Source organism: Acipenser ruthenus, chromosome 25 (assembly GCF_902713425.1).
Source record: "Acipenser ruthenus chromosome 25, fAciRut3.2 maternal haplotype, whole genome shotgun sequence".
NCBI classification, from domain to species: Eukaryota; Metazoa; Chordata; class Actinopteri; order Acipenseriformes; family Acipenseridae; genus Acipenser; species Acipenser ruthenus.
Genome location: NC_081213.1, coordinates 24,677,391 through 24,699,957, shown reverse-complemented (window position 1 = coordinate 24,699,957; position 22,567 = coordinate 24,677,391). Strand labels below are relative to the sequence as shown.

The following is a 22,567-nucleotide window of genomic DNA, read 5'->3' as shown; positions in this document are numbered from 1 at the left end:
TAGCAGACATTGTGCTAGCAGGCACCATGACAGCTTCCCCTCATTGATGTGACCTTTTACCTTGGTGACAATGATCATCGTCAGGTTGTAGGTATTCCCCCATGCCTTATGACGCATGTTGTCTTCAATCCCTTTGATTGTATGTTGTTGTTCCTGAGGTGGATTACACTGAGCTGGTTGCTATGCAGCACCGTGGAACTCACAAGACATGTGATCGCCAGTTTGGTGCTGATGAAGTGATGAATTTCCACATTGGCTGTGTAACGCATTGTAGTTATACAGCATTCTTTTTTTTACTTCTAACAGAGTATATGTCAGTGAGTAACGCTGTTGGTGATACAGACATTGAGGAATACAATGTGAACAACAAGGCATGAAATGTCACTACAAGAATTTAGGCAATTCAAAGATATTGGGCTTTTGGTTCTGGGAGAAAACAATTGCCAGGCAGCTAAAGGTTTAAACTGTTATCATTAGACGGTGATATAATTGTAAACATAATCTGTAGTGTTATACAGTATACATTATATTGGTGTAACACCACCACACCACAATATTGTGAATGCACAATATCTTAAATGTTTATTTCTCGCGGTAACTTAATGCAATGACAAAAGAATAAAAAAAGAGATAAACATGTTTATATTTCTTAAGCAAATGTTCTTAATTTAAGGTAATTACAGATGTAATTCAGACAATTCTCCACCATAATCCCTATAATTTCTGTCACACTGACTTTCCAGCAATCTGTATTCATGTACAACCTGGCTAGGAAGAATACGATTCATTTAAAATTATTTCTATTCATCCTGCTGCCCACATTCCTGTGTGGATCAATTTCTGCACATTTGCTGGAACTTGGCTAGCGCCAAGCAGCTTAAATGACAATGGAGTGTATGATTAAACAGCAGCGGGTGGAGGGATGTGATGCATGTTAACCAGGACCGCCTGCTGTAGCACCGATCTGCAATCAGCCAGTCCACAGTCTGTGACATGCATTTGATCAGTCCCCTGCAGCATTGCTGCTATAGCTCACAGTCATACCAAGGGCATACACCCTGAGCAATGACAGGATCCCCTCGTTCGTGCGTGCGTGTGTGCGTGTGTGTGCGTGTGTGTGCGCGTGTGTGGGGAGGTTTTTTTTCTCTCCTGAAAACAGAAACAGCCTTTAGTGAGGACACAAAGAAAATGTATCAAGCTTCTGTTGTAAATGTCCAGTTTAAGATGTCAATCTTGTTAGTGAGATCACTGCAAGAGACAACTCTTTGTTCTAATTGCAAAGGTGTTATTCACCAGCAGAATTGAATGTATTTACTTCTCATTGAACCCTTCTTTGTTTGTGAAGAGATTATATTTATAATTGGTTGTAAATCCAGGATTGAAATAACCAACAAAAGAGTTTAATTCAAGATGTATTCTTCTTCTGTGACCTCAGCAAGTGTTGTTGTCTTACAAAAGGGTAACTAATTATGTAACATAATGTATGTATATTATATATTTTGTAAAAGTGACTAGAATATTTACTAGTTTACACATTCAAATATATGTTATGCCATGCCTTTACATTTTCCCTATAGTTCTCAGGAGACTTTGGTTATTTTCATTTAGACATGGCAATTCAATACAAAATATATATTCACTGCAAACACCGTTTTATATTCTTCTAAGAAAACAAACGTACTGGGTCAGACGTTTCTAAAAATGGTCATTTGTATGAATTATTTTGCTTTGATAATCTTAAACTCAAATGACAGACAATGAATAATAACGTTTCTCTGGGCGCAGCATCCTACTTCAAGGTATTACTTCTCATAGCTGCATTATGAGTATCACAAATTCAGACCAAGATTTTTCCATTTGTAGGAGTCTGCGCTTAAATTGTGTTTTGGCAGAGCAGTGAGTTGGAACAAATGCATTGGTTCATTCACTCACAACATCTAAAGCAATACACAGAGTGCATGTATACAAATCTGTAAATATAAGTCACAGGTCAGTTATTCACAATAGAAAGGAGAGGAAACGGGTAACCGTCCGATGTAAAAGTACCCTAACCCATCCCTCACCTAGTTTTCTCTGCCAGTTATCTTTCATTTTTTCCTTCCCGGTTACCAGTTTTAATAGCATATGACCAACATTTCTGCTGATGCGCTTTTTAAAATTATATGTATCATAGTTTACATTACTAAAGACTAACAGAATTTGAGAAGCAATGTGTCTATTTTATGCAACGTACAGTAGAACAATGAATGTAATGGACTGCTGTGGTGAGAAGCAGTTGAAAGGACGTTTGTGAGCATGAAGAAACTGGTGTTTTCCCAATGAGTCACTGGATTAGGTTACTCTCCCATGATTCCAGCAACCAGGAAACAAGAATTTACAGTGCAATAAATTGCTTAAAATATTACTCCAGACAAGCAGGGCAAACAGCAGTGCTTTTGAAGTATGATTTACCTAATTAAGTTATTAGCAGTTCTGCAAAACAAAATTATTTCTGTAATAATGTGTGTATTCTGTTTTCTGTTAATTGTGTACTACATAGGCTAGAGTAAAAAATAAACTGCACTAAAATAATTTTGTTTTAATAAAAAAATATATATTTTATTATTTTCACACTGTACAGTAATCTGTAAAATACAGCAGCTTGATTTAGTTTGAGTTACTGGTAGGCTAAAGTAAAAACAAAGTGTGCTACAGGTATTTATTTGATTTTTACTATTGTATAGGCCTGTACTGTACAGATTTATTATAAAAACTTTTTTTTTTTTTTTTTAAACCATACAACACATTCAGACATGTCCAGTTTAGCGACGGACTACTGATTAAATCAAAAATATGAAAACCTTTTTGATGGAATTTTTTTTTTTGCTTTGGGGGTGAAGGTGGGAGGGCCTACTGGAGGTCCATTGCCTGGGGCCCACAAAAACCTGGCGCCGGCCTTGTCTAAAATACACAGGTCCACCAATAAGTATGACATCTCATGTGTCAGACATTTGAGTCTTAAAGAACCATCCATTTACAAGATTCATGCACAATGATGTCCTTCTGTCTGTTCAGAATGTAACAATGCCTTCTTATTCCTCCCTATGCTTTTTCACATTGATACTTCATTTAGGTAACATAACTGACAAGAGGTCCTGTGAAATACACCAATTAATGAATTCTGACTGAGACATGTCAACTAACTGCTATCACAAATTTCACAAACCCGAAGCTGAAACACTGTTCACACTGTATTCATTTGCATAATAAACACTTTATGACTAAGATGCCGAAGCCTCAGCCATGCTTTAACCATTGTAAGTAAAAACTGTATAAATCACTTCCTCATGCAGGAGCACCATTAATCTAAGTCAAGACTGTATCAGATTTTGTAAAGGACACTGTAAATATGGATCTAATATAGCCCCAAGACTGTATCAGATTTTGTAAAGGACACTGTAAATATGGATCTAATATAGCCCCAAGGGAAGTTTGCAAAATTCTAAACATAAATATAAGAAATTATTTATAACAACTGGCCATGTGAACAATCAGTGTGTGTGTGTTCGGCATGTATGTATGTTCGGTTACACTTTTTTTGCCAGCTTTTATGTACAAGTAAACAAAGGTTTACAACAAAGGTTGTAAAGTACCACCAATACAGCTGAGGCTGGACATAGGTAATCATGGAAAAGACTTGTGGGCCTGATTCCAGAACAGCTTACACAAACTCCAGTGGCAAGTATATATCTGTGCCCATTAAAACAAGGCTTGCCCTTCTGGTTACATATTGAGTCAAATTAATCTAAACAGCTATTAAAAAGTACAAAGGTGATTTACCGTTTCTGTTTGAAGCTGACTGAGGTGAGATCGAAATGTTTCGCAGAGTTCCTAGAAATAAAACAAGACAGACCACATAAGTTATACACAAAAATAAATAGGATCTGGGGCAATGCAACATTTTGTTGTATTGATTTATTTTATTGATTTTTTTTGACCTTGAGAGTAACAATTGAGACCTAAGCCTCATTTATAAGAGGATCCTGACAAAGCAACACACACATTCAGCTGAAGTCACAAACCATCAAAAATGCTGTACTGGTACATGCACATTTGCAAGTTATCTGCCAGGAACTGCAGTACTTTCTGTGGCCACACCAGTGTCACCCTTAACTGACTCAGAATTAACACATACACAGTCAACTGGGGCATAGTCAGTAATATCAATGTCTTGGTGGAGAGGCTTTCACAGCAGAGCACAAAGTAAAAGTCTTGTTTGTATTGACTCCAATGTGGGGGACCAATGTATGACAGTACTTTTACTGCACTGCAAACACAGTAACAGTACAGCTACAATACCCTGTATGGTCATTCCACGCTCCTTTGACTCATAGTGCTAAACCTCAGGTCAGGGCAACACTGCTAAAACACAAGAAACAGACATAGATCTGGGCACCTCTTCTCACAACTTAATCCATCAAGTCTTCAGTTTTTGGAATGGTCTTGATAATAATGTAGTTTACAAGATAAGGCTACATATAATGACGTAATGATACACGGGAATTCATATTTATAAAGGCAAAGTTTTCCACAGCACACATAGTTAATGTGTGAGTAAGTAAGGCTACACCTAATTATTCTGTCTGAACCCATAACTGTGTTTTATGTATGCAGGCAGTGCCAGAACACATAAAGTCTTTGCTTTGGGCTATAAGTCCACAGAAGGTTTTACAACGTACAGATGTGACGAATTCCTTACTTGTAGACCTGTGTAGAATTATCACCTTTTCCTAAATTAAAAATGTACACTCTGATATAAATGTCTTTCACGGTAATAATAACGCTTTGTCGAACCTTTTTTGAAGAGTACTCTGACAATGAAACGCTGCATTCTAGCGGGATTTCCCCCTAAACTTATTTCACTTTAACGCCTAATTCTTATGCTTTTGCTGTATTTCTTGCTGTATTGGGAAGATTCAATTAGTAAACATTTATGGATATGCAATTATTGTACTTACAATTTTAAACTTGATCTATTTTGTATAAGGCCCATGTACTTCCAGATTTTAAAATCTGGATTTTCTGCACTTTCTGCACTCTTGACTAAAAACGAAAATTCATAAATAAATGTTACTACTTTTATTTTGAATGTTTTTCATCCCCCTAAAGCTCCACATGTTTTTTTTCAGATGATAATGAAAATACTGTATATTAATGCCTTACATAATGAGATTGTGGTTCAGCTGGGAGATACTTAAAAGTGAAACCCCCAAACCCTCTGCTAATGTACATGAAAGTCAGCGGCGTGACATTTAGAGTCTGACAGCATTTTCATATCAAAGAAGTATCTTCCACTGGCCTTTATGCAAACTACTTGCAAACGCTATTCCTTGACGTACAACATTTTCCTAAAATTGTTCAAATGTTTCTAATTGTCAGTGTGCAGTACGTGAACATTTAGACTGTGGCAGTGTCTAACTGGGATACTACGTGTGCTTCTACTTGTTTCAACTAAAGAAAATTAAATAGTCTCGTAGTTCTATGGTTAATTACAGAGTGAGTGGACATACATTATAAATGTATTAATACAATTTTATTACCACAGCTAGTGTATATCATAATATGTGATATACAGGCTGGGCATGACATATGAGGTGTATTCAGATAATAGTATTCTATGTAGTACAGTGTTTCTGATCTGGAAGAGTATAGGAGGCACACAGTATACACATGTGCGCATTATACTGTATTCCAGGCAACCCCTCACCAGGAGCATAGACCGCAAACAAATTACTACTCTTTACATACTGACTAGTAATAATGTTTGTATTGTTTTTCTCTTTTTACTGCTACAGCGCAACCTCATGTTAACACAGCAGAGCTAGTTGAAATTCGTCCAACAAGTAAATAATACCACACAAACACACACACACGCAAACACGTGCACTGACTCCCTCAATGTCACATGTTTGACAGTGCATTCCTCCGATCTATCCCCTGAAGAAGAGGCCCTGAAAACGATTAAAACTATCTGACAAGCAGTATTGAGAAGTCTCCCGAGTCTGCCGCTTTCCTGCTTATGTAATTGTTCTAAATGCCCTCATTAATTATGCACTGTAATTGCAGTGAGTAACCTCTGGAGCCGTGCTGCTTCTGTCTATTATTAGAAAACAACGCTCTTTCAGGTTGCCCACAGGACTCTGCTATGTCCACAGTGCTGCCTGCATGACTTCATTGATAATATCTGGTAAGGCACTTTAACACTTTTAAGCTGTTCTTTGGGCCTGCCGTGGCATTATCAAGTTATTTATTCCCATGGCCATAAGGGATCTTTCCACTGGGCTGTATTTTCCATCGCTCAGAATGTAAGAAACTACCATCTGATATCCAGGATTTTCCATTATTTTCTATTCAGTGTGCTAAGAGAAGCACTGGTAGCTCACAGTTGGATTTACACAGACATGCCATGCCTCATGCATTCAACCCCACCAAGCAAGAGACATTCTCTTCTCTCACAAAGGCTATTTATGACACGATTTGAGGTTCTAGAAGTATTTTTAAAAGCAAAAAGGTTTTTTTGGAAGCACTACAGTAGAATCAGTAGAATGAAGTAAAGGTGGAAGCAATATTCAAAGCTGTGAGCCAGATATACAGTAGAAGATGATTCTTTACAGTGAGTGCAACCACTGCCTCTACAGAGAAGGAACAGCTCAAGCGCTGAGGTTCTCATCACAAATGCTATATAGCTCACTGCACGCTCAAATCAACTAGAGGATAGTCCTCAGCAGAGCGGGATTCCTAACGTTCATAAAGGAATTCTGTTTTACCAATACACTTACCTAGATACATAAAGAACTCTAGTTATAATTCCCTTTGGAGAACCTGGGGTATCTAGGATCCCTTCTAAATTACTGCTGAAGTAGAGGTATGTATTAAAAAATAAAGGGATTCTAGTCTGGCTTGAGGTGTATTTACTGAAACTGAAACGGAAAAAAGATTTTGAGTCAAAACGCTTGTCATTAAATGAAATAACAGTATTTCCAAATTCAGCACTATTGTGTGTTTAGCAGTTGTGGATGGCCTGAGGTATAGTGACAAGAAAGCCATTATCAGCTGGGAAAATAGATGTACTGCACTTGGTTTGATTTTCTTCACTTCTACTCTGAGTAGTATTAATTTCTATACAGAAAAATAGTTCGATTTTCCACACATTATTAAACCGAAAAGGAGCAGGTACAGCAATAAATAGGTTGATTGTGATGCAGTTGGCCTTGTTAGTATTATCTGTCCTCCCAATCAGTGGTAAGACTGAATGTTTTGTCTGCCCCAATTTTCAACTGAAAAATGAATATCAGAATTTAGAGCAAGATGTTTTTCCCAAACAAACTGTGTCATAAATCCTCTCACCACTTAATCAAGTAAAACCTTGCAAAGTCACAAGAGACCAATCTTCCCTTCAGCACACTTAATATACCACACTGACATATCACTTTTTCACCTTCTAAAAGAGCAGCGCAACACTTTGTAAGGGAAACAGAAAGCGAGGCTTCCACACAGGGGTACCATAAACATTGCAGCAACATAATTCATTAATGCAGAAAGCAACACAGGAAGTATTTTGCACCAGCACAATGTGTTTATACATTATTATAGGTTAAATGGTGAAGGTTCAGCCTTGACAGCTGTTTTTATAAAGTGCGTGAGTTCCATGAATAGCAATCACACCATAATTACATTTAAATGCAATCGCTGCAACAGGAGGGAAATGTCCCAGATTACCAGTCAATCTGAATGGACATAATCTTTTAACATTGCGGTATGTTATGACAAAGGATACATGTCACTAGCAGCTGTTTACCAAGCCACCAGGCACACTATACAAAAAATTAATTGAGACCCAAAACGATTGCTATTAAGGTGTTATGGTTTACCTAGTGCACATGTATTGTATTATCCTGAGTCCTAGCCCAGCTACTGACACTGTATGTATAAGGATTTCACTCAAGTTCCATAAGCCTCAGGACAGACCTTTCAAAAAAACAGAACAAAAATGATCCCAGAAGTCAACTTTAACTTTAGCGTAATGGTAAACTTTTGTAAGAGGGTTTTTTTTTTTTTACCCTTTTATCTAAAGTATCAAAGGCTTTGTAATACTCTGTCATAACCATTTACAAATGCCTACAATGTCTTCTATCATTATGTTCTGAAGGACGGTTTCCTCAAATTACATGCTGTGGTCATTAAGATGATGGATAACAGTGCTGGAGGATTGAGAATGAAGGCCTCTGAAGGACAAGCAGAGTCCAGTGTGGACAACAGCAGTTTAAAATCAAGACAGATTAAAAGGTTGCTGTACCAGCTGGTATAGGACACAGTTTCTATCCCACAATCGCAGGGCTGTAACAATAACTCACAACAGGACAGGTTACTTCTCAAGAGTGGGATGAAAGTGTAACAAGATTTTGTTTGTATTTTATTTAAACAATGTATTGTATTATTAAAAATGTTATGTCTTCTTGTGGTTTCTCGCTCAAAATCAGTTTAACTATGTTGACCCAAATATCATCAGAAACTTGACTATAGGGCTATAGTCAGATAATTGGTTCGATAACTGATGAAAAGATTAGTGATAAAATCAGAACTGATTAAAACAAAACACATCTGCAAAGCAAAACCGCTCAACAGTCGGTCCTCGTTGACCTTGGTTGTTGTTGTGTTTTGCTATATCTAAATGCAATTTATAACCACATATCTCATATAGTTATAAAACCTTATTGTTTCAAAGCGTTTACTGTATTATAATGAAAAAAGAGCCAGTAGAAAATTAGATTCAATTTGAGAGGCACTGAGCTTAACAAACAAGTACTTGTAATGATGAAATACTGTTATACTGTTAAGATGATACTAGAATATTGCTGCTCTTTCGTTTGCTTTATTGTATAAGCACCCTTAGTACTCTGACTAAAATTCACAAAAATCATTACATGAATAATTCATAAACAATTGAAGAAAAAAAGACAAACCATTTCTTGCAACAAATTTGGTTTTCATATTTATTGAGCGGTCGACAACAACGTCTGTGCTTTACCTAAATGAGTGCATGTCCTACTGGTGGAGCTGTGAACACGTCTGGTTTAATGGTTTAAACTGATCTAGGTCTAATTTTCTTTGCCTTACGAGCAACATACTAAACAGTGTCGGGATTCGCCAGCCCTGGTGCAGCAAAGAATAGGATACTCAACTAGTGCACAAAAACATTTACCAACGAGAGGAGGACATTCGGCCCATCTAAGCTCGTCCGGTTCCTAGTAGCTGATTGATCTCATAACTTTGTCAAGCTGGGTCTTAAAGGATCCAAGTGATTCTGCCTTGACAACATGACTAGGTAGCCAATCCCACACCCTCACTACTTTCAGTGTGAAGAAGGTTAGGAATGGTACCGAGACTGACCAATGCCTGATCTTTTGCTGAACGAGTGACTATAACTGACAGAAATGCAATAGCATTAGTTTCATTACAAAAAATTCAATCTGATAAAAAAAAAAAACTTTCACAACTTTATTTAAATGTTTTAAAAACATGAAAATAAGACCTCTATTGGATGGAATTTTCCTAATTTTGGGTTTCAATAAGAACATGCAATTGCATAAATAAAGTGTCATGCTAATGAAGGTAGAGGGGACTGTCATGATCATCTCAAAATCCCTGGTTTCTGTGTAAATATCTGAGGGTGATATTGCTGTAAATGTTCAACAATATCAACCTAAAGTATTAATTAGGCTAGGGTAAGTTCAGGAACTTCAAAATCGTCACAATTTACAAATCTTATTTAAAGAGATTAGTATTTGCAAACTCAGCAATTTACATTTAACATTTAGAATAGGGTGTGTTTTTTAATTTTGCAATACCATCTTTACGAATCTAGCTCTAAAAGACTAGAGCTTCTCTTTTGAGACAAACACTGCTTATGTGCATATGCTTCACTAAGCAATTGATTAATTTATCATTTTATCTGTCCATTAATCTAGCAACATATTGATTGATTTTAGGCTTGTCGAGAAACTGAGCACCAAAGGACCAAAACAGATCAATAGGCTGACTATATTCAGACATCAACAATATAATAGGTATACTAATGCAGTCCATACCCATGTGGAAAACTGGATGCATTTTGTTCCTGACCAGACTTTCTTGTAGGTTTAGTGTTATATACACGACACTATAGATTAGAACAAACATGTTACTTACGTATTGCAAAGTACTATAAAACTATTCCTGCAAGGTTAAAAACTATGACCGGGGCAAGATTTTGGTTTCATTAAAAAGGAGACAGACACTGTTTTAGAACGTAAGTGTCCTGATTAGTTAAGGCTTGGGGATTTATGTACTAACCAATGTAAAATAAAACAGAAAAGGATTAACTGGGCTTGTTGTGGGGTAGAGAGACATTAGCTATAGCTCTATTAGCTAACCGCTCACAACACTGGGGAATGCTTTCTTACATGAAAGGAATGCTAAAAGGCATGAGCCACTTATTATCTGCATCGAGCACACGACTGTCCTGAAAAAAAGATTAATGGAGAAACTACTTGCCCACAAGACAAAATATTATTCAGGGTTTTGACTGTGAAAGAAAACCTGCAGTCCCCAGACTAAAAGTCTGCCAAAAAAAATGTTCAAAGCACAAAACATTACAAAGAGCTGTGTAAATCTGTTTCCTGGGTAAAACGTTGTGTGCAAATATTAAAGTTCATGCAATAATCTCTATTGTAATCTTTATTGATAATCATTAATAGAGTATTAAAAAAAAAATCTAAATAAATACATTGCTCTGCATTCTCTCTCTTTGTTGCATGAGCTCTTGGGAATTGAGCCAAACATGACAAGCACCCGTTTAAACAGCATGCATAGAAGTGTAGTCTCGTGAGTCAAGGTGTCATATCACTCAGAAATATGACCATGGCCTGTCAGAAAGGTTTCTGATTCGCTATATGATTGCAGTTTGTTTGTATGTTATAAGGAGTTGTTGTGGTTATGGGATTTTGAATCATCTCTGCCGCATTCTGCTTCCAGTGCCTGATTCTCTCTTCACTTGGCAACAACAGAGTTTTAAAGCAGATGTTCCCACACTCACTTAAGCATAAAGTATACATCTTGCTTTCCATTTTAAGAATTCAAGTGCTCACTTCAAGATTTTCCATGTACTCTAGCTCAGGATGAAAAAAACAACATTTCATGCTTAAGTTGGTATTGTTCATTTTAAAAAAAAAAAGATGGCTTGCCTTTTCATAAAATCCCAGACATTTGTCTGTCTGCCCTGCACAGTTTCCCAGTCATACACAGGCACGCATAACAGTGCTATAGGATTTGGAATTATGTGGTGCGGACTATGGCTAATTTGATGTCTGTTTTGAGAATCTGCAAGTGGGGGATATTAGCCAGTCCAGAATTGTATTGACCTGTATTGGGATGTATCCATGGCACTGGGGTTAACTCCTCTGATCTTATTCAAAAGAGTCTTTAACTTCCACAGAGTAGGCAGAGCCACAGTTTAGCATCTCATCTGAAGGACAGCATTTCCTGCACACCACGCCAAGACACTGACTGAGCTGTGACTCAGACGAAAGAGTGCCCCCTTGTGACCTACACCCACCAAAATTACTTATAGCAGCACCTTATCTCCATATGAGGCCAGGTCTCCCATCCTAGTGCTAACCAAGTCCAACCTTGCTTAGCTTCTAAAATCAGACAGGATGGCATGACTGTTCCTCTTCCATTTCTATGTGGGAAGCACCAAATAATTGTGTAGTATCCTAAAACTGCTGCCACAGAGCAGTACGGTAGGTGGCACCTAGCTCATATAATGTTGCATAGTGCCTGCTGTACTGACACGGGCTGGCTATGAGAAACTGCTGAATTAGCTTCTGACAGCAAGAACATAAAATTACTACAAAGAAGCAATCATACACTGGCACACTGGCCTTGATGTGTGCAAATTAAATACTACATTAAATACCATTACATAACACAAAAAATTAAAGGGGTACTTACTTTAAAAATTGCACAAAGTGAAAGCACTGTACATTTTATGTAAACATTCAGTGTTCTTCAGGGGTGTAAATATTCACTCAAGCCAGGTCCCATCTATCCATGCCAGCAATGCATTTGTCAAGAGAAAGCACTCGGCTGGGCCTCTTCTCGTGACATTATGAAATAGGCAGTTCTGAGTTGCAGACTTACTACTGAGTCAGATGTAAGCCTCTATGAGATCAAATAAGGTCAGAATGGAACAGCTGCACCACGTCCCCTTAGCAGGTGACCACATTGCTAGTGTTTTTCAAGTTCAAGCTCAAATACAGCTTTTCGGGGTCAGACACTCACGCCAGAGGTGGAAATGAGTCTAAAACGTAAAGCATAAAATAGTAACATTTGTAATGCTTGGCATTTTGGGAAAAATGTTTACAGGAACAATGTGATACAAGAGACAGTGTGCAGATAGCATGCTGTCAATATCCAAGGTCCTAATAGTACAGATATGAAAAGCCAACTGGAGAAACGGACTTCCCATGCCCTTTAAGTGAAGGTTGGAGATCTCCCACCAGCAGTATTCTCTTAAAATAGACGTACCCAAGTCTATTCTATATTTAGAACCTAACTTGTGTTTTCCAGAGTTGGCGATTTAAAAAACGAATGTACCTTCAGAAATACACTACTTTAGCGAAATTGTTTTCAGTTATTCAGCTATCTGCCAAATGCCACCTTTTAGTGCAGAATAATGTTAATTAACTTTTTGCCAAACATGTCAAACTGCAGGGGGAAAAAGTGACTAATGTTGCTAGAATAAGTACAATGAATGAATACATCGACTACTTTATGAAATGAATGGCTATTGTTTGTAGTTACTGTCTTCAGACCCAGTCTGAATGTATTGTTGATTTCTGGGACATTTTTTTTTGTTTAAACTTAGTTGGGTTAGCTGACTATAGTGGACTGGTAGAATTCAAAATTAAAATATCATTCTCTGTTTAGTTACTTGGGGTTTTTTAAATAACAGTTTAACAGCTTTTGAATATTTCCTCAGAAAAATGATATAATATTCTAAAGAACAGTGTGTAACAGCTTAGAGTAGCTGGCTGAAACAAAAGCCAATGCATCTACAGTAAATTCTAAGAACAGAAGCTTGTTCTGTTTGTTGCCTTTGTTTTTGGTTTCAGTAATCACATGCTGGTAACTCAGAAGTGTAAGTCACCCCTGGTCTCAATGGTGCTCTATGCAGTTGGGGGGAAAAAAGTGGTTTCTTGTGGGAGAGTGTTGCAGAAGGTTAATTCAGCTGTTCAGCTTCATGACTTAAGGTTACTTCTTTCAAAAGTAGAAACAAATACTTTTTTTTTGGTTTAATCTAATTTAAAAAAAATATAATAGCAACTCTTTTAAAAAGCTGGTGTTTTCTAATATCGATGCAGTTTTTTACGGTTTCAGGTAAGGAATTCCTGGAAGAAGCGTAGCAAAAAACATGTTTTTAAAAGATTAATAATAAAAATGTACCCTGCATTATACAACACACTGAGCACATGTGCATATGTGTTGAATGATGCATGTACAGTACTGGCAAGGCATGTCACAGCTGGCTATAGGCACTTAAAAACATTTGGACTTTACATAGTAGAAATTATATTTTTACCTGTGTGGGGTATTTTATAGTACAGTAGGTATGTAAGTAACCCTGCAACAAGTCTTACAGGTGTCAGTGCCCTAAAAAAAAGCCGACTGCAATGACCTACATACAGCAGGAGAACTAGAATTGAATAACAAATGTGAATGCACAGTTTCAGAGGCTGAGCGGTTCTCAAGATCTTCATTTTATCCAAACAAATTGATCCTTCACTCTAAAGTGCTAAAAGGTTAGAACAACATGCTTTACTCTGTTAATCAGATTTTGTAGAAATTAGCATGCAACAAGAGCATGTAGGCCTACTTTTTCTCTAAATAAATTATGACTCTTGCTTTAAAAATAAAACAACAAAAAAAAAGTGTCCCAATAGAATTGTTGCGGAAGACTAAATCATTTGAAGGCTTCTTGTGGGATGAAAAGACAACTCCATGGGAATTGCTATGCAGAGGCTGTGCAATACATAAAGGAGCTCAGAAAAGACAAGCGGGCATGACAGTAGAGACGTACATCTTTAGAGACAGCAGTACATAATAAAAATAACATCCCTGTGTTCATTTGGTCAGCATAGTTACCGTAACGCTTTAACATCACAAAGATGAATCTATCCAAACTATAATGATGTTTTCTGTTTCAGTAATGGACAAATCCTGATATAACTGGGAGTTTGGGATTAGTAGTTTATCATTTTTGCATGAGATACGGTCAGGATTGTATCCCAAATCCCATATTCAGGTTCTCACATACCGTCAAAAAAACACATATTGAGTGATTGTAGTGAAAGCTTTTCATATAGTAAGTCCCAGTTGGGGGTTTATGGGGTGGTTACACATCTAACTCTTCCACAGTCCATACACCTCAATACCCCCCAGAGAAGCCAACTGTTGTGGCAGGTGGTGAAGTCAGGACTGCTTGTTTGCCATGCATATGTGATTTCCAAGCTAATGCAGCAGCCAGGGAAACTGTCATTGTCTTTCTGGGAAAAAAGTCTATAGAACTTTAGGGGTACAAACAGCTTTGGAGTAGTGTAATGGTAAGATCACTGGGATTTAGTGTTGACCAAGTGCTTGGAAATAAATATAAATTTACTAGTCTGCAACCTTGTTGGTGATCAGCTGGCAACCTTTGCAAATGAAAATTCTAATAACAGCATAGCATCTAACCCATACCCGAATGCCTGACTGAAGAAATTCCATAAGTAAGGTAACAAAGACGAATCTGAATGCAATAAAAACCAAATCTGTAAGCTCTGCGTTATATTAAAATATGGCTCAGCTATTTGTTTCTGTTTTTGGGAGATTAAGCCTGGAGCAAAGTTGAGAACATTTCAGAAATGGTACAGCACTTTAGAACCTCAGAGGATCTTTTACCAAAGGTAAACTACTGTAGACAGTTTAATCCTCATTCACTAAGCTTGCACACAATTGTAATTGTTTTGGATATTCTTCACCAGCCAACTGCAGGCCCATATACAATCATTTTGACACGACTTGGTTTGAATTTTCGGACTTTAAAACACTACCTCACTACTTTGTGACAATTCATAACAGAATCTGTGTTTTCCATGAGCCACTAATTATTGTAATTTGTACCAATGTGTTTACTCAGTGTTTTTGCATCAAACGCTCCATGGTGAGGGATACCACTAGCTATAGTAAAGTAAAACAGTGTTCCCTGTGCAAGTCTCTTCACAAATTCTACCGAGTCAAAGAAAAAGCAAGTACAAAAAAAGAAACCCCTAAAACCCAGAAGAAGGGATTTATAAAATATTATTAATTCATAGAATTTCAGAGTAGAAAATAGAACAATGGGAATTATGCTCACTTGACAGTAGGACAAAAAAAATACTTGAAGAATGATGAAACTTGAGCATTTCATGAAAAATTAATAAAAAATGTAACAGCAGGAAAGCATTTCCTGAAGAGATTGACATTCTTGTGCACATATGAGCCATTGCTATGCATGCCGCTGGCAATTTACAAAGCATTTGTAGGCCACAGGTTTACTGTTCCTTTGATTTTAAAAACTCTTTACAAGTCAAATGCCTTGCCAGCTCAGCAATCTGCAACTAATTAAAAAAAAGAATCATACTATGTTCAAGCAAAAATTGTAAAATAGGTCACTGTAAAGAGCTTAGTACACTTTGTCAAAAAGTTTTAGCACTGGATAGTGGCCCTGAGTGCGTACAAACCCAATTTGTACTCCCCTAGAAATATTCATGATGACACAAAATATAGAAGAAATGTATGAAGTGCATAGCGGTATCTTTGCAAGCACATCCACATGAAACTGTAGCATATGTTTTATTGAACAATCTGTCAAGCACAAGAAGCTTAAGAAAGAGACAGCACACATAACTGCATTTTAAAGCATTGTTCAGCTTTAAAATGCAGTTACTGTGCATTTGTGTTACTATACTGACTGCACCACTGTTGTGATTTTGATTCAGGTTGACATAAAATCAAACACAATCATTGATACGATAAAAAGAAAGGGTTTATTTTCTTTGGAAAAGGTACCTGGAAATCCAAGACAAATTGCACCAGTGATTTATAGTAATGTTCAAATGGAAGAGATGAGAGATATGTAGAGTTACCATATGACTCCATGTATACTAGGACAGTTTGGGAAAGTTCAGCCTTTTCTACACACACCCCGATGCATTCTGGTATGGTTTACCTGTCTCAGGTACCTTTCACAGCAGGACTACACTTACCAGAATGCATTGGGGTGTGTTGAAAAGCCTGAACTGTCCCTAACTGTCCTGGTGTACATGGAGTCATTTGGAAACCCTACGTTACAGCCAGATAAATATTTTTTTTTATCAAATTGGTCATTCCCTGGAACAATTTCACAACTCCAACATCTGCACTCCAACTACATTGTATGTAAAAGCCCAGGATGAAGCTATCATTTTTCATACTCTTTCACTGGTCCCAGCGCTCCAATAACTGTGTACTGATGTTGACTGTTTGAGAGAAATATTATCACTAGACTCACAGCCTTTCCAACAAAACAATATTATCAAGCCTTACAGCTTTCAATTTCAATTTATAAAAGACAACTTTTTGACACAGCATAAGGAAATAATTTAGGGAATTAGCCATGGTGACTTATAACTGATGAGCTTCAAGCTACTGAGAAGATTTCCAGTAGGTTTAGTGCAATACACATCTTGCCAGTTTGCAATTGATTAACTCCAGGTAGGCTCTAGGCATCAACAGAGCAATTCTGCACATCCATGCTAAGACTTGTAACAGAAATTGATAATTTCTATAGAAGCATAATGAATTACATTGTGCTCTAATACTGTAACTTATTAGAAACCTAATATCATTTTAGACATAATACCAATTAAAGACCCCTTAAAACATCATTATATATATATGCATGTCCCATTAGCTTTTCATAAAAAGCCTGATTGTATAGGTCTGAATACATTTCTTTTAGACCTTAACCTAACTGTACAGCATCTTAACAGTCCAGAATGCTTTTCATTGTTAATTGCAAATAACAATTAAAAAAAAGAAACAGTTGGTAAATTCATAATTTAACAAGTAACTAACCTATGCACGCTGTTAATGCAGAAAGGAGTTGAGATTCCACTCCAGACATGCAAAGGGAGTCAGTTATACTGGTATACTTATTAGATGACACTATCTGGGTCACAGTTCATTAGCAACATACATTATTAAGATTTTTAGCAGAACTTTAGGTACTAGTTACATGTTTCACTCGCAATGCTGGGAAACAAATGAAAATAAGGGTTATAGTACAGAATAGGAATGCCAAAAAGTAGATTCATTGGGAAGTATTTGTTAGGAATAATCCACGGACTGGAATGATATGGCTTTCAGTATGTTTGACATAGTATTGATACAGTACCGTTGACTGTGAGAGACCAAATGTTTGGCTTAATCCATAGGTTGTCAAATGTACAGTACTGTGCAAAAGTTTTAGGCAGGTGTGAAAAAATGCTGTAAAGTAAGAATGCTTTCAAAAATAGACATGTTAATAGTTTATATTTATCAATTAACAAAATGCAAAGTGAGTGAACAGAAGAAAAATCTACATCAAATCAATACTTGGTGTGACCACCCTTTGCCTTCAAAACAGCATCAATTCTTCTAGGTACACTTGCACACAGTTTTTGAAGGAACTCGGCAGGTAGGTTGGCCCAAACGTCTTGGAGAACTAACCACAGTTCTTCTGTGGATTTAGGCAGCCTCAGTTGCTTCTCTCTCTTCATGTAATCCCAGACAGACTCGATGATGTTGAGATCAGGGCTCTGTGGGAGCCATACCATCACTTCCAGGACTCCTTGTTCTTCTTTACGCTGAAGATAGTCCTTAATGACTTTTGCTGTATGTTTGGGGTCGTTGTCATGCTGCAGAATAAATTTGGGGCCAATCAGATGCCTCCCTGATGGTATTGCATGATGGATAAGTATCTGCCTGTACTTCTCAGCATTGAGGAGACCATTAATTCTGACCAAATCCCCAACTCCATTTGCAGAAATGCAGCCCCAAACTTGCAAGGAACCTCCACCATGCTTCACTGTTGCCTGCAGACACTCATTCGTGTACCGCTCTCCAGGCCTTCGGCGAACAAACTGCCTTCTGCTACAGCCAAATATTTCAAATTTTGACTCATCAGTCCAGAGCACCTGCTGCCATTTCTCTGCACCCCAGTTCCTGTGTTTTCGTGCATAGTTGAGTCGCTTGGCCTTGTTTCCACGTCAGAGGTATGGCTTTTTGGCCGCAAGTCTTCCATGAAGGCCACTTCTGACCAGACTTCTCCGGACAGTAGATGGGTGTACCAGGGTCCCACTGTTTTCTGCCAATTCTGAGCTGATGGCACTGCTGGACATCTTCCGATTGCGAAGGGAAGTAAGCATGATGTGTCTTTCATCTGCTGCAGTAAGTTTCATTGGCCGACCACTGCGTCTACGGTCCTCAACGTTGCCCGTTTCTTTGTGCTTCTTCAAAAGAGCTTGGACAGCACATCTGGAAACCCCTGTCTGCCTTGAAATTTCTGCCTGGGAGAGACCTTGCTGATGCAGTATAACTACCTTGTGTCTTGTTGCTGTGCTCAGTCTTGCCATGGTGTATGACTTTTGACAGTAAACTGTCTTCAGCAACCTCACCTTGATAGCTGAGTTTGGCTGTTCCTCACCCAGTTTTATTCTTCCTACACAGCTGTTTCTGTTTCAGTTAATGATTGTGTTTCAACCTACATATTGAATTGATGATCATTAGCACCTGTTTGGTATAATTGTTTAATCATACACCTGACTATATGCCTACAAAATCCCTGACTTTGTGCAAGTGTACCTAGAAGAATTGATGCTGTTTTGAAGGCAAAGGGTGGTCACACCAAATATGGATTTGATTTAGATTTTTCTTCTGTTCACTCACTTTGCATTTAGTTAATTGATAAATATAATCTATTAACATGTCTATTTTTGAAAGCATTCTTACTTTACAGCATTTTTTCACACCTGCCTAAAACTTTTGCACAGTACTGTATGTACTGTCTAATTGGACATGCCTTGGCTGGTTTTGACACATATAGAAGCGTCCACAATTCAATTATTAATTTCACATATTCTTCCATTACAATGCTGATGTCACAAGCTCTCACTAGAATGCTGATCTAATTGAACATCTGTATTCTATTTGAATATCATTAAGAGGGATATTTGGCATGCCAATATTCTTCCAAGTGAATTATTAAAGAAATATGCAGTCATGTTGCGAGATACACAGAAAACAACAGCTGGAACATCAGCCATAACTAACTTCCCATTTTAACTATTCATCAGGTGCACTATTAAATTAAACAGCAGCTGTCTTTCTTGCATAATATTATCGTTAAGTTCTACCACCTGCTGCATCAGTTTGGTTCGGAGCCCTGATTACTCCACCCCACCACTCTCAATGGGAGAACACTGTCATATATATTTAATATTTAAATAATTTAGTGATGGAGGTAATTTGCTAACTTCCAGGAGATTCTTGATTGACTCTTGGGTTTATTCATATCCTTGCCCTTTTTTCTTATTTTGACCTTGTCCCTATCTAGATCCATCTCATTTGGGCTACCGTAAAAAGTATATTGGTAGCATATATCCACTGCCGCCATAGCTTTAAATGCAAAATCAGAATCTTGGAAAAGTAAACCACCATGACCTACATCAATAACTTCTGCTAAAGAATGTTTTAACCAAGTTTTATGACAATTGGATAAGCAGTTCTCTATAATGATGAGTGCATTGATAATGCGAGATTATGACATTATGTATGGAGACTTTCCTCACCAGGGGATAATAACAGAAAGTCAGAGGCTGTAATTATTTACACAGTGAATCATTCTTCTGTTGGTGTGAAGTGAGAAGTAGCTGCAAACCATGTGATCTCACAAGGTATTAATATGCATGGAAGTGAGTTATCTCAGTAATTTCTCTACTGCTGATTGACAAGCAAATAGAGTTACAAGGCAGCACACGAAACACTGAATATAGGAAACGTAACAGACAGCTGGAGTAGTGTGCTTAATCCTAAGGATGGAATTACAAGCTTCACCTTTCTTGCATGTGCATATGAAGTATATTCTTTAGATATACGTCCATGTTAAATACAAAGTTTTCATGCATTTTTAATATCCCTTATAAGTGCTGAAGGCATAAATCAATGACTATCAAGGATCCAGACCACAACTCACCCTTTCAAAATGTATTAGCAATAGCTTTCACTAGAAAAGTCATTTGTTAGGCATGTTAATATTATCAGGACATCGATCAATATTTTAGAGCCACACTGCTTAAATTATTTACCACAATGCAGTACTATGGCTTTAAAAACACATGGTGCATTTTAGAACACATTCACAAGCTTGATGTGATCACTAAAATGATTATTTAATATTTTAAACTATGAATATCACATTTTGGATCACTGTTTTGCAGTATAAGCTTTCATTACCAAAGGGATTTCTACCCTGTTCATCAGTTCAAAACAACCTCCATAAATTGAGTGAATAAGAATAATGCATTGGATTTATTATTCATGTTGCATTTAAACTTTGCTTCAAATTTGCTTGGCTGAGGGGATGTTGTCTGACCATCAGACCTCCCTTTGGTTTGGAAAAATATTTTGGGATTAACTGCCTGGCAAAAGAGAATACGTAGGTGCAGTGAATGGAAGGCAACCACATTATACAGTACATATAGGTTACCAGTAAATAAGGACAGTGATCATCTTTCAAACCTACATTTACAAAATTCATTAAGTGGTTTGACCCTTCTGAATACAATGTTGGTTCAATGTCAAGTCCGAGTTAATACGAACTAAACATAGCCATAAAATAAGCACTTAAATCACAAAGCACTTGTACTGCAATGCAGTAAAAAAAAAAAAAAAAAAAAAAAAAAAGATGCAAACTTTGCACAGGAGCAAATACCTTTAAAGCATTGCTCTTTTGGAACTGCAGTCTCAAAAAGACTTTCAATCATGCCTGCCCCCTGGATGTCAATGCAAGGATCAGTGTGAGTCTGTCCTCAAGTTATTATAGCGGTCAAACTGTAGAGGAAGAGCAAAACAAGACAACAGATGGCAATTACTGCAGACTCTGCTTTGTGCAGAAAACGTGCTACCCGTCTGGATGAGAACATTTACAGTTCTTTCTGCCAGTCCGAGTTCTCAGGTATTAACACAGAAAGTATAAGAGTGGTATTTACCTGGGGAATGATGCTCTTATTAGACATAATATAAAAGGTCCAATTTGACAGAGCAATTTTATTTCTTAGTTTATGGATGAGCTGTGAGGTCCTAGCAAACAGGAATTCCCATGGCCTCGGGGCTCAGAGACACGTTTGCTGGCTGAAACTCAACTGCATAAATATCTGATTCTCTCCTCATTGTTTGGTTCTTTAATGAAGCCACTTTCCACTAAATGCAATATGCTGTAGCTTATTTCTGTAGCTTATATATCTGTTGTTATATAATAGACAAATAACTGGTTTCCGCAATATGAGTCTGGAGATGCAAAATGTAACTGAAACATATTTTCATACTTTTTTTTTTATTTGACTGGCACAATCCAGTTAAATTTAATCCACTTACATTTCACACCTCCATCAGGTGTGACATATAAACTTTCCATTGTATAAAAATAGAGGCCCAGCTCTTGCTTAGCATTCACACAACAGAAATAACAGACTTCAAATGGACTGCTGGAGGGTCTGCTTGACACTTCGTTACCTAAAGGAACTTGCTTGCTGTTCCCTTAGTATACCAAAGAAATGAGTCAGCCTTTAGAGGTTCATACTGCATTAAAGCTGGAGAGGGAGAGACATCTTTAACATCTGATCTACTGATCGTACAAACGTTCTATCCTTCCACAGAATTACAAAGGACTGCTTGGTGGTTTCCTCCCTCACCCTTTCTCATTATTATTTTTTTATTTGAAAAATGTTGTGTGCCCAATTATTTTATCCCCAGTTTTCTCCCCAAATTGGGGATATCCGTAGGCTCAGTGGGCATCCTCCTATCCCACGACCAAGCCAGCTTCCTCTTTTACATCCAGGAACTCGACAGCCGATTTACCAACGAGTTGCCGGCCTCTGAAGGACAAAGGCCAGCCCTGCAGGTGTCTGCTCTGAGCTCACTGGATGCCTGACCAGCAGGATTCGTTGTAGCTCGATGAGGAGAAGCAGTCCCTGCCGGTTTTGCCTCCCTAACCCACGGGAGCGCCAGAGTCAATGCAACGCTTTCTTTGGACTCCCCCGCATCCTTCGGACTCCCCACCATTAAAAACCTTGGGCCTTATTCTAAAGTCAGGTGAAACAAGTATTCAGGTAGCTGGTAAGGCTTAGAATGACTAAACAAATGTTTATTTTTTTTCCTTTATCTGATGATA

At 37.6% G+C, this 22,567-nt stretch overlaps 1 protein-coding gene across 12 annotated transcripts in view; it reads right to left on the bottom strand.

The window, feature by feature from the left end:
• Positions 1-22,567, bottom strand: part of LOC117413594 (plasma membrane calcium-transporting ATPase 2-like) — a 146,197-nt gene that overhangs the window by 108,922 nt on the left and 14,708 nt on the right. For 10 of the 12 annotated variants that reach the window (XM_058999808.1, XM_058999804.1, XM_058999803.1 and 7 more), the window contains exon 2: positions 3,820-3,870. The exons of 1 other annotated variant lie outside the window; for it this stretch is intronic. The gene's annotated coding sequence lies outside the window, so the exon portion shown is untranslated. Of the gene's footprint in view, positions 1-3,819; positions 3,871-12,030; positions 12,049-22,567 lie in introns of those variants that run through there. One more of the 12 variants, XM_058999797.1, reaches the window with a different exon arrangement.